Below are 12140 nucleotides of genomic sequence, written 5' to 3' on the forward strand. Positions count from 1 at the left end.
GGAGTTTCTTTGTTCCACACACGGCCAAATGCAATACCTAATAGGTGACTCCTGAATGAATGGATGGATGGATGGATAGGCATTCAGTAATAACTCTGGATTGTTTCAAACCAGCTGAAAGAAAAAAACTTTGATTTCTTTGCCTTGGCCCAATTTATTTTTCCTCCAACTGTCTCGTGCCCTTCTCTACTCCAAAAATGCATGAAAAATGCATAAAAAGGACCAACTAGGGTGTGTGTGTGTGTATGTGTGAAGTAATACACACAAACATAAAATACAATCTTCATATAATGTACTTTCAGTCTCTTTAAAAGTACACTTCATGCAGGTCCTTTTGTAGTATTTAATGCTTTTACTAGTTAGGTATTCAGAAATAGACATACCACTGCCAGCTTGCATACAGCAGGTAGGTCAGTGGAAGATGATTACGAGACTGGAGTGGAGGTTATCACCAGAGGCTGAGAGAGAAAATCCTTTCCTGTGTTTTGGGCCACCGCTGCCCTCTAGGGGACACATGGAAAATAAGCAAAGTCTCCAACCTGCTAGAAAGTTAAGACCTTGGAAAATCATTTGTCTGCCTCACTTTTATTAAGGAAAGCTTAATGAAAAGCTAATTAAAATTACTTCAAGGATAGCTGTATAATCCCCCCCCCAAATCTTTACATCACATGCTCTTTTATGGTCACCCAATTTAGAGTCCCTCTCGGCTGATAAAAAGTTTTGTATTTTGTCTATACTGATGTTCCTGTGGAATTTTAAACCTGTTTTTTCTTGCCCTGTTAAGGAACAGCTGCTTATTATGACTAACATGTTAGTCACTGTTTATACTTTCAGCTTTCGGTGTTCCAGAAACCTGCAACCCTGGCTCCTTCCGTCTTTTTTCACAAAGTCAGTGTGTATGGAGGAAAATGTGCAAACATTTCCAAAGTTGCCAAATTGATCCTTATTTCTAGACAAAAGAAGCGTCACTGATTTGAAGACCAAAAAATCAGCTTGTGATTTCCACATGGGAGATATAACTTAAAGTACCCCTGGGTCCTTCAACCGTCTCGATATAAAGCTTGAAAAATTAGGGACAGTATCTTTTGTAATCCTACTTTATAAGCAGAAAGTAATATACTTTCACTGCCAACTCTTAAAGGAGAATTTAAATAATACTAAATGAGGTTTTTTGGAAGTGGATATTCTTGAGAAAATTTCATGAGTTTTGGATGATATTGTGAAAGAGCCACTTACATAACATCTGTTTGTTCATCCATTTAACATTTGTTGAGTATTCCATTACTCAAAAGACACTATCTTAGGAGGCGTATAAAGAAACTTACCATTCTGTAGAACAGAACTGTATGACAGTAACACATTTTGTCCTGTATTAGATTTGACTTTGTTCAACAAATAAAAAATGTCAAGATGCTTATGTTTTATGTATCTTATCTACTAGACTTCAAGTATCTAGAGAAAAGGGAATTTATTTTGCTCATGTTTGTATCACCAGTATCTTGGATGATTTAATTTCTCAAGCCTAATAGTAGTCCTTTAAGTGTGTGTTTTTGTTCCCAGTTTCTGGGTAAATTATTCAGCAGTTTATAAGCTAGAATGTAATTGAGATTTAAACCCAAGTGTGTCTGATCATTGATATTATGATATTTCCATGCTTATATGCCTAGCATAGTGCCTGCACATTGTAGGTGTTCAAAAATATTTGAATAAGAATTAGTTGGTGTGGTTTTCCTAAGTAGTATATTCTTTGCTTCCATTTTGGTGTATCAGGTGCTTCAAACAGTGTTTGGTACATAATAGGGCCTCAAAATTGTTGAATGAATGAATATAGATTTATTAGGAAGTCTCTTTTCAGTATTTTTCCATTACCTTAATTCTTACAGTATATCCACAATGGTAGAATAATGTTTTAAGACTAAATGAAACGAATGTTTTATGAAATATGTGTTGATGGTGTCTCTAACGAACTGTCCTGGAATTCATTTTCAGCTGAACTCAGGACATCAGATAGGTCATTGATGTACCTTCTTGGCAATTTCATTGTACAAAGATTTGAGGAAATGAAGGGGGGAGCTGATATTTAAAAAAAAATGAATCAAGTTAATTAATCAAGTTAGAATCAAGTTCTAACTCATAGGAAATAATAAGAATCTTAAAGAACAATAGAAATAAGAGTTTTAAAAACTGATGGGGATAAAAATTCTGAAAAAAATCAGAGAAATATGGTAAATTTATGAGAACAGATTTTTAAAAATTCAGGGGACAGATTAGAAGAACTCTATAGCATAAAAATTTCAAAGGGAAAATATCTTGAAAAGATTGAAAAGGTTGCAAATATTCTAAACAAACCCCAAAGCTCTTAATGTCAGTTTTTATGGTATTAGGATTATGAGTAATTTCTTAAAAATTTTACCTTTCCACATTTTTAACTTGTCTATGAGATGGTTTTCAGGTAAACAGAGAAGCTCCGATTATATTATCTAAAAAATAAAACAAAAGTCACTTTAAAACAAGCAGTTTCTACCATATACAGTTGCACATCATTCTGATGTGGTTTTTATATGACATTCTTTCCAGTGTCTCTGCATCTCTACTTTAAATAATCCATTTATTGCTTTGTTCATTAAGCATCTGTTTACTGAGAAACTCGCAAACAGCAGCAGTGTTCCAGGCCCTGGGACACAGATGTGGACCAAAGCACATCCTTGTTCACATAGGGCTGATATTCTAGTAGGGGAGAAAGAAAACAAATTAAGCACATCTTTAATTCTAGGCTGCAGTCAGGCTTTTAAGAAAAATAAAGCATGGTAAGAAGAGACAGAGCAACGTGGTGTCATAGCTTCAGATGTGCTGATTAGGGAAGTCAGTTCCTCTGAGAAGGGAACAACTAGTGATGGGAGGCTGGAACGCTAAGAAGTGGATTGGGGAAGATTCCGGTGATGAGCCGTGCAGGCGAGGGAGTGATCGATACAAAAGAAAACCCCCAAATGATCTGAGGTCAATTAAAAAAAAAACTCAGGACACACACGTTGCTCTTTAAGTTCAAGGAGCAGAATGTTCCAGTAAAAGATGAACCCGCAGCTTAGAGGGGATGGTTATGTGGATAGATGAGAAAGAGAACAGACTTGTGAGATTTCTGTTTTCTTTGTTTGTAACTTTGAAATGGAAATGACAGACTACACTGTTGCTAAGAGGGAAAAGATGAGCAAAGAGAATGTAAGAGAATGTATTCTAGATGCCTTCAAGGGTTGTCACTGGTGGGAACTTTGTCCCACTTTTTCTTCATCCCTTAGAAATGATGGCAATCTTGGGGCAAAGAAATAATGTTGGCATTCCTATAATTCTTTCGAATTATCTCAGTGGCCAGGGTTTTATTGAAATATGAGATTTGGCCGTCATCATCTACTGCTTTGTCTTTAGAAGCTGTTTCTCCTGAAAATCTCTTTTCCTTCTGGCTTAAATTTCAGGGGCTGATGAAGGGAGAAGTGCAGGTTAGATTATGCTAGCAGAAGAGGGGCCAGGTTCTGAGAGAATTCGGCCCTAGAGGGGAAAAGGAGGGAACAGAGGGACTCCAGTTGTGGGGGCACAGAAAGGGGGACCCTCAAGGGACTGAGCTGGAGACCTCTCTCCCTTTCTCTTCCTCCATATCCCGAATCACCTTCTTCTCAGGTTCCTTCAGGCCCTCACACTTCTGCTCTCCCTCCTTCGCACCAAACAATTCAAATTTGGCTCCATCTGAGTCCCAGCAGGAAAACTAGTGGCCGATTATGTCTCCAGGTGAATTTCCAGGAAATGCCATCTACAGCCACAAGAAGGAAACTCAGAAGGGTGTTCAGCAGGTGTGGCATGTGGTCGGATGGAGGTGTGGCACGTGGTTGGATGGGTGTGTGTGTGGTGTGTTGTGTGTGTGTGTGTGTGTGTGGTGTGGTGGTGGTGTGTGTGTGGTGTGGTGGTGTGTGTGTGTGTGTGTCACTTCAGTCATGTCTGACTCTTTGTGAACCCATGGACCATAGCCTGCCAGGCTCCTCTATCCATGGAATTCTCCAGGCAAGAATACTGGAGTGGGTAGCCATTTCCTTCTCCAGGGGATCTTCCTGACCCAGGGATTGAACCCCGGTCTCCTGCATTCTAGGCGAATTCTTTACTGTCTGAGCCACCAGGGAAGCCCTTAGGAATTTTAAGTGTCACTTAGGAATTTCACTTAGGGATGTCAAGTGTCACTCAGATATAAGTGCCACAAAAGCAAATTCAATATTAACAGAAAGGCAGTTCTTAGAATAAAGCTATTGCTAATTGTGTTTTATCCTGTGTGGATGAGATTATACCCCATGTTTGTTGTTGTTCAGTTTCCCAGTCATGTCCAAATCTTTGCGACCCCATGGACTACAGCACTCCAGGCCTCTCTGTCCCTCACCATCTCCTGAAGTTTGCCCAAGTTCATGTCCATTGCATTGGTCATGCCATCCAGCCATCTCATCCTCTGATGCCCTCTTCTGCCCTCAATCTTTCCCAGCATCAGGGTTTTTTTTTCCAGTGAGTCAGCTATTTGCATAAGATGGCCAAAGTACTGGAGTTTCAGCTTCAGCATCAGTCCTTCCAATGAGTATTCAAGGTTGATTTTGCTTAAGATTGACTGGTTTGATCTCCTTGCTATGCAAGGACTCTGTTTCATTTCTCAAAATAAAGCAAAACTGGAATGTGTGCAGAGGAAAGTGACTAGGGCACTGAAGGAAGGAAACCCAAGAGAATGAGGAAGCATTAGAAAGGAGCTTGTCAGGGTATTGGAGGGGAAGTAAACATTTCATTAGTGCCAACGGTTACATCTAGGACCAGTAAGGGGGAAATTTGATGAGTATCAACTAGAACTGCCTGAAGCTGGGAAGCCAAGAGATTCCTATCATCAGTGGTTTTTGAATGTCACTTGAGTCATCAGAAGAGTGTAAAATAGTCATTCATGACCTTTAAGGTCCCCCTTAACCTTGGGAGTCTTTAGTGCTAGAGTTGTTTACTAACCATTTGTTAGACAATCACCTTAATGTACCTTGTTTGGGTCACTTTTCAGCTGTAGTCTTAGGGGCTGTGCCAATCGAGTAATAGAGACCTTATAAGCCCTCCTGCCATCCCAAGGTGAAAGCCCTGGAGAGTAGGCTACAGGACTTCACACATTTTTAGCCATCTCAGTTCTGATGTCAGCAAGGAGGGAATTGGCAAACTGAGACAAGTGCTTGATTGACACGTCTAAGGCCAACTAGGTAAAACCACCACCTGGAAACCAAATCTCAGTGTGGTTTCTAGGTGTTATCTGGCAGAGGGATCACTCAAGGCTATGGATTGTGGTCTGTCATTTAGCAGAATGTCATTGTGATCAGTGACCCTTTGCCTCTTATAGTTAATAACAATCTTTATCTTAGTGCTATAATAAAGAAAATTCATAGGTTTTGTTGGTCCGGTCATGCTCATTGTATAGAAGATGCTGCCTAGTTTCAGGTACAGTGCGGTTTAGTTGATGTGAGTGGTAAACACAGCTTGTATTTGGCACAACCAAATGCTATCCTCTTTAGGTATATAAACCCACTATTCCATCCACAAGCTAAGAATTTATTCAACAGACAACAAATATTAATGATAACATATTTTTCTTTTAGTGCATTGTATAAAATATATGCTAATCAATACAATTCAGACCCATCTTGAATATTAATTCTACATTTCATGGATCTTGGTAATTAAGTTTAGTGCTGCACATTTACCCTAGAAACTAGTAAAATTTTGATAAAAGTAATTTACTGTAAAGTTTTTAATCATTGTTGACCCTAGTATAATTCTTTTTGCACTGATAGCACACAAAATAGAGAAGCTACCAAGCAACGAGTTAAATATTTTCTAACAGTACTAAGCTCAGAAAAGAGCTTACTTAGCCTTTTATTTTCTGCTTGCTTTACATTTACATTTGTGTCACAATACAAATAGGGCTTTCACCGTTCAAGATTAATGCTGTGGTTTTCTCTGTTCATTCTGTATCATCCAAACTGCAGTTGGACCAAGCAACACAAAAAATAATCTGTCAAGAGCTGAATAACTCATTGTAAAAATATTCATGGACACACAAAGTCAATATCCAAAAAAAAAAAAAAAATTCCCAGAATACATGAGGAACTTTGTATTTTGGTAAAACTTCAAAGAACTGTTGTGATGAGTCAATGAAAATCTTGTAAAGCCCATTCAGAGATTAGCTCAGGGTAGCTAGTTTGTACAGAACAGTCTTTTTTGTCCTTTGCTCTCTCTTTTTCAATTGAGGTATATTTAATTTACAATATTATATTAGTTTCAAGTGTACAGCATACTGATTCAGTATCTTTGCAGATTATACTCCATTATGGAATATTACAACATAATGAGTATAATGCCCCTGTGCTGTAAATATATTCCTGTAGCTTCAGTTCAGTTCAGTTCAGTCGCTCAGTCGTGTCTGACTCTTTGAGACCCCATGGACCACAACACGCCAGGCCTCCTTGTCCATCACCAACTCCCGGAGTTTACCCAAACTCACGTTCACTGAGTTGGTGATGCCATCCAACTATCTCATCCTCTGTCATCCCCTTCTCCTCCTGCCTTCAATCTTTCCGAGCGTCAGGGTCTTTTCAAATGAGTCAGCTGTTCTCATCAGATGGTCAAAGTATTGGAGTTTCAGCTTCAACATCAGTCCTTCCAATGAACACCCAGGACTGATCTCCTTTAGGATGGACTGGTTGGATTTCCTTGCAGTCCAAGGGACTCTCAAGTCTCTTCCCACACCACAGTTCAAAAGCATCAATTCTTTGGTGCTCACCTTTCTTTTAGTCCAACTCTCATATCCATACATGACCACTGGAAAAACCATAGCCTTGACTAGACTGACTTTTGTTGACAAAGTAATGTCTCTGCTTTTTAATATGCTGTCTAGGTTGGTCATAACTTTTCTCCCAAGGAGTAATCGTCTTTTAATTTCATGGCCGCAGTCATCATCTGCAGTGATTTTAGAGCCCGCAAACAATAAAGTCTGCCACTGTTTCCACTGTTTCCCCATCTATTTACCCTGAAGTGATGGGACCGGATGCCATGATCTTAGTTTTATGAATGCTGAGCTTTAAGTCAGCTTTTTCACTCTCCTCTTTCACTTTCATCAAGAGGCTCTTTAGCTCCTCTTCACTTTCTGCCATAAGGATGATATCATCTGCATATCTGAGGTTATTGATATTTCTCCCGGCAATCTTGATTCCAGCTTGTGCTTCATCCAGCCCAGCATTTCTCATGATGTACTCTGCATATAAGTTAAATAATCAGGGTGACCATATACAGTCTTGACCTACTCCTTTCCCTATGTGGAACTAGTCTGTTGTTCCATGTCCAGTTCTAACTATTGCTTCCTGACCTGCACACAGATTTCCCAAGAGGCAGGTCAGGTGTTCTGGTATTCCCATCTCTTTCAGAATTTTTCACAGTTTATTGTGATCCACACAGTCAAAGGCTTTGGCATAGTCAATAAGGCAGAAATAGATGTTTTCCTGGAACTCTCTTGCTTTTTCAATGATCCAGCAGATGTTGGCAATTTGATCTCTGGTTCCTCTGCCTTTTCTAAAACCAGCTTGAACATCAGGAAGTTCATGGTTCACATACTGCTGAAACCTGGCTTGGAGAATTTGGAACATTACTTTACTAATGTGTGAGATGAGTACAATTGTGCGGTAGTTTGAGCATTCTTTGTCATTGCCTTTCTTTGGGATTGGAATGAAAAGTGACTTTTCCAGTCCTGTGGCCACTGCTGAGTTTTCCAAATTTGCTGGCATATTGAGTGCAGCACTTTCACAGCATCATCTTTTAGGATTTTAAATAACTCAACTGGAATTCCATCACCTCCACTAGCTTTGCTCATAGTGATGCTTCCTAAGGCCCACTTGTCTTCACATTCCATGATGTCTGGCTCTAGGTGAGTGATCACACCATTGTGATTATCTGGGTTATGAAGATCTTTTTTGTACAGTTCTTCTGTGTATTCTTGCCACCTCTTCTTAATATCTTGTGCTTCTGTTAGGTCCCTACCATTTCTGTCCTTTATTGAGCCCATCTTTGCATGAAGTGTTCCCTTGGTATCTCTAATTTTCTTGAAGAGATCTCTCATCTTTCCCATTCTGTTGTTTTCCTCTATTTCTTTGCATTGATCAGTGAGGAAGGCTTTCTTATCTCTCCTTGCTATTCTTTGGAACTCTGCATTCAAATGGGTATATCTTTTCTTTTCTCCTTTGCTTTTCATTTCTCTTCACAGCTATTTGTAAGGCCTCCTCAGACAGCCATTTTGCTTTTTTGTATTTCTTTTTCTTGGGGATGGTCTTGCTCCCTGTCTCCTGTACAATGTCATGAACCACGAATCTCCATCCATAGTTCATCAGGCACTCTGTCTATCAGATCTAGTCCCTTAATCTATTCCTCACTTCCACTATATAATCAGAAGGGATTTGATTTAGGTCATACCTGAATGGTCTAGTGGTTTTCCCTACTTTCTTCAATTTAAGTCTGAATTTGGCAATAAAGAGTTCATGATCTGAGGCACACTCTGCTCCCAGTCTTATTTTTGCTGACTGTATAGAGCTTCTCCATTTTTAGCTGCAAAGAATATAATTAATATGATTTTGGTGTTGACAATCTGGTGATGTCCATGTATAGAGTCTCTTGTTGTGTTGTTGGAAGAGGGTGTTTGCTATGACCAGTGCATTCTCTTGGAAAAACTCTATTAGCCTTTGCCCTGCTTCATTCTGTACTCCAAGGCCAAATTTGCCTGTTACTCCAGTTATTTCTTGATTCCCTACTTTTGCATTCCAGTCCCCTATAATGAAAGGGCATCTTTTTTGGGTGTTAGTTCTAACAGGTCTTGTAAGTCTTCATAGAACCATTCAACTTCAGCTTCTTCAGCATTACTGGTTTGGGCATAGACTTGGATTACCCTGATATAGAATGGTTTGCCTTGGAAACAGAGATCATTCTGTTGTTTTTGAGATTGCATCCAAGTACTGCATTTTAGACTGTTTTGTTGACCATGATGGCTACTCCATTTCTTCTGAGGGATTCCTGCCCACAGTAGTAGATATAATGGTCATCTGAGTTAAATTCACCCATTCCAGGCCATTTTCTCTCTGTGGCACAATGGATAGCACATTGGACTTCTTGTCCGCCTGGGTGTGGTTATTCAAAGGTTGTGGTTTCGAGTCCCACCAGAGTCGAATTTTGACGTCTTCTCCTTCACTTCCTGTAGCTTATTTAAGCTATTTTATTACTGGGAGGTTAGGATTGACATATACACACTACCATGTGTAAAATAGATAGCTAGTGGGAACCTGCTGTAATGTACAGGAAGCTCAGCTCTGGTACTTAACGGAATGGTCTTACCATAATCATTGTTAGTCATAATCATGTAACAATAACAGTGGCATCTGAATCCAGAGTCAACCACGTCATCCATCTGATACGGGAAGAGGTCTGTTTTTAACTATTCATCGGTAGGAATTATTTTCAAAGTTTTCTACTGGTTCAAAAATAGCTGCTTACAAAGTAACAAAAACTAATAACCTAATTGTTGTGCTTCCAAGTAGCATCATTGGCTTAGAGCATAAAACCACTAGTGGTGGATTAAATGGCAGGCTCAAGGACTGCTTAATCTAACTGCTGCTAATCTTCACCAAACAGCCTTGTCAGATGTAATTTGCTCTGTGGCAACGCTGCTCAGAAGGTAGCCGTGGAAGTAAAATGTCCAGAGATGTTCACAAAGCTCTCTTGTTTAAACTGAAACCATTGCCGTGGTGTCAAGGATGATTTTTAGGTTTAGCCGAGCAGAGTTCATGAATCCTTTAACCATTTATAGGAATAAATGTTTCTCATGCAGAGAAACAAAGGGAAAAGTCAAGAAATAAATTGCATATCATTACATAGTATGTCTGCTAATTTTTCTTTTATGACTTTCTTTGGGTTTAATGATTCAGTATGGGCTGCCTCGAATATAAATGTAAGCAATTATTAAGGAAATGACTTCCAAGGAAACAGGCAGACTCTTTCTTCCATTAAAAGGTTTTCATCTGTTAAACACTCCCATGTTTCAGGGCAGATTAGATTTTAGTGTTCAGAGGAGATGAAGTGCCGGAAGCTAAGATGATCACAAAATCACAAGGCTGGGGGATCAACAAGAGGTCATTTAGCTCATCTTCCTGTCTCCATTCAAAATAGCATCCAGGGAAGAACATGATTCACTCTCTTCTATTTATTTATTGATATCTTTTGGCCGCACCGCACGGCATGTGGAATCTCAGTTCACTGACCAGGGATTGAACCTGTGCCCCCTGTAGAGGAAGCATGGTGTCTTAACCGCTGGACCACCAGGAAAGTCTCTGTTTACCATTTTTTTTTGAAGCTTAGCCCTCTTTTTGAAATAGCTCTTTTTTGTTTCTTTTTGTTTTTTAATGAGTGTTTCATTTCTGAAGGAATTCTGAAAAAATGATTTGGGGGTTGAATCCTAGAAACACTGGGGCTAAAATGAGGGAAGCACCCTTTGGGTCTTCTGTTTAAAAGAAACAATCCTGGCAACTGAAATGCTGCTGTCAGTAACATGGAGGAGACTAATTTCTTAATAGAAATACTGGCCTAGAGGAAAGCTGGAGGCCTGGGAGAATGGGAAAAGAACGTAGATTCAAAGCAAGCATTACAGGGAAGAAAAGTCCAGACTGAGGAAGATGATCTATGGTCACACTGCTTGTAGAGGACATTTTGGGAAAGAACTGAGTTAGATATTAGGGAGAATTTATTGGAAGTGAGGAGGTATGCCAAACACTGAAATGAATCCCTGGTTTAGTTATATTATTTCAATCTTAAGTGATGATCTTTTCTCTTTTTTTGAGAAAAGGTTCTAATATTTGGACTAGTTTAAGCAAAGAGTTTATTGGGAGATGGAAAGATGATCTCACTAAATCACAATGATTTAATAAATGACATTTGATACCTATTATTTTTTAAGATGAAGAAATAATCTCCAAAATGACATTGAAATACAGCCATCCCTTGTTATGGCTAGGGGACTGTTGCTAGGACCCCATAGATACTAAAATCCGACAGTACTCAAGTCCCTTATATAAAATGGTATAGTATATGCACGTCCTCTTGTATACTTTAAATTATCTCTGGATTACTTATAATACCTAATACAATGTAAATGCTATGTAAATAGTTGTAAAGACAATGTAAATGTTATGTTACTTAAGCAACATAGTTGCTGGCATGGCAAATTCAAGTTTAGTTTTCTGGAACTTTCTGGAATTTTTTTTCCTGAATATTTTCGATCTGCAATTGGTTGAATCTGAGGATGCACAGTCTGTGGATTCGGAACCTGCAGATACAGAGGGCTGACTGGAATAAACCTAATACCTAATATGCATGGTCAAAATCCAGAATATTTCATCTGTGCATCACTAAGCTTATAATTAGTTAGGAGTACTCTCCCTCCTACCAGCTCCAGTTAAATAGATTTAAGACCTTTTTCAGATTAGTTTTAGGTAAATAATATAAATGTGTGCTTGTAAACAATTAAATGTGATGTGGTCAATTAACACAATGAGATCATTGGAACTGGACTCATAACTAATTCTGTGCTGCTGCTGCTGCTAAGTTGCTTCAGTCGTGTCCGACTCTGTGTGACCCCATATACAGCAGCCCACCAGGCTCCCCCGTCCCTGGGATTCTCCAGGCAAGAGTACTGGAGTGGGTTGCCATTTCCTTCTCCAGTGCATGAAGGTGAAAAGTGAAAGTGAATTCGCTCAGTTGTGTCTGACTCTTAGCGACCCCATGGACTGCAGCCCACCAGGCTCCTCCATCCACGGGACTCTCCAGGCAAAAGTACTGGAGTAGGGTGCCACTGCCTTCTCCGAACTAATTCTATAGGAAGGTCAAATAACAAGATATAAATAGACAATGGAAGACAGTTATGTAACTGCTAAAATAATTGTTGTTTCTCTTTGCTTTTCCAGTTCCCTGATAAGGAACGTTCAAGAAATTAAGTTCACTATGAACACATGTCTTTGTGTTAATAGTGTACATTTTATTTTTAAATTTTTATATTTGCAAAT

General features: G+C 39.2%; 1 protein-coding gene across 6 annotated transcripts in view; it reads right to left on the reverse strand.

The window, feature by feature from the left end:
- RHOBTB1 (Rho related BTB domain containing 1) overlaps positions 1-12140 on the reverse strand; it is a 140417-nt gene that overhangs the window by 98626 nt on the left and 29651 nt on the right. For 3 of the 6 annotated variants that reach the window (XM_069571723.1, XM_069571722.1, XM_069571724.1), the window contains one exon: positions 2414-2480. The exons of the other annotated variants lie outside the window; for them this stretch is intronic. The gene's annotated coding sequence lies outside the window, so the exon portion shown is untranslated. The remainder of the gene's footprint in view (positions 1-2413; positions 2481-12140) is intronic. 6 annotated transcript variants of the gene reach the window in all.

The sequence above is a fragment of the Ovis canadensis genome, chromosome 25 (assembly GCF_042477335.2).
Source record: "Ovis canadensis isolate MfBH-ARS-UI-01 breed Bighorn chromosome 25, ARS-UI_OviCan_v2, whole genome shotgun sequence".
NCBI lineage: Eukaryota > Metazoa > Chordata > Mammalia > Artiodactyla > Bovidae > Ovis > Ovis canadensis.